We start from the raw sequence: 1,195 nt of genomic DNA, 5'->3' as shown, positions 1-1,195 counted from the left end.
TGGGCAAGATCTGTTTAATCTGTTCATGTTTTATATCTTAAGTTTTATATCATATACAGTAGTATGTGTTTTACTTGTGGTGCTTCTGAGACAAATCAACCAACCAGCCAACTCCTATTTATATGTTTGAAGCTTGCTCCCATAGCCCCTTTGTGGTTGAAAGCTGGCTTGGTTTGAACACAAGTCACAATTTCCCGTTCTATTCTCGTTTTTCCTGAATTTTAAACTACTGGCTTACTTCTTTGTTGCCTTGATATAGCTAAAGGGTTTTGAAGCAGTGCTGGAGGCAAGCTGGCCTCAAACCAAAGGAATCACAAGACATCCGAAGAAATGATAATCCACTACATCAATGCAATGATTTCCCTGAAGAATAAAATTCTAATTATGTGCCTCCTGGCTTTGTGTTTCAGAAAACCTTTCACCCCTTTTCAACTTTTTTTCTTAAATTTTGGCAATTATCCTGCACTGCAAATGTTTCCCTTCCGAGAAAGTTTGCTTTCTGAATTGAATGAATTCCTCAAAGCAGCTTCAAAGGATGGAAACCTCTAAAGGGAGGAGAGAATGATTTTGTTTTTTGGAGAGTGATAATTGTGGATCAGACCTAAAACAGAAAGATAGACAGGTGCACATAGATTGTTCTGCCTCACTTTATTCTATTATTCATTGCTTGACAACAGGAAAGTGGCGTAACCAACTGATGATTAAGGAGATAAAAATAATTGCATTTGTAAAACACCAAGATCCAAGTTCAATCTCTCGAATTGATTAGATAAATATTTGTGGGAGAAGGAAATCACCAGGGTTAAATGCCTATATCGTAATAAGGTTCAACCATCAGTACTATCAGTGTGTGTGTGTGTGTGTGTGTGTGTGTGAGAGAGAGAGAGAGAGAGAGAGAAAGAGAGAGAGAGAGAGAGAGAGAGAATTCCTGTTCTCTTGGGAAAATTGGAATTACAAATAACTCAATGGAACCATAGCATTAAGCGAATTTCTACTGGATGGAATGACTATTCAGACCTACTTACTCTGTTTTACTACAAAGCAAACTTAATTAACTAACTGCAGGAAATAATCAAGGATGTCATATTGTTATTTTAAATTTGGATCGATTTATTCTATGCCTTGGATAACAACAGGTGCAGTTTCTGGTTTTGGGATGTTAGAACACTGAAATCAAAAGCTTTAGAATATGATC

The sequence above is a fragment of the Erythrolamprus reginae genome, chromosome 12 (assembly GCF_031021105.1).
Source record: "Erythrolamprus reginae isolate rEryReg1 chromosome 12, rEryReg1.hap1, whole genome shotgun sequence".
Classification (NCBI taxonomy): domain Eukaryota; kingdom Metazoa; phylum Chordata; class Lepidosauria; order Squamata; family Dipsadidae; genus Erythrolamprus; species Erythrolamprus reginae.
Note: the sequence above shows the minus strand (reverse complement) of the source record.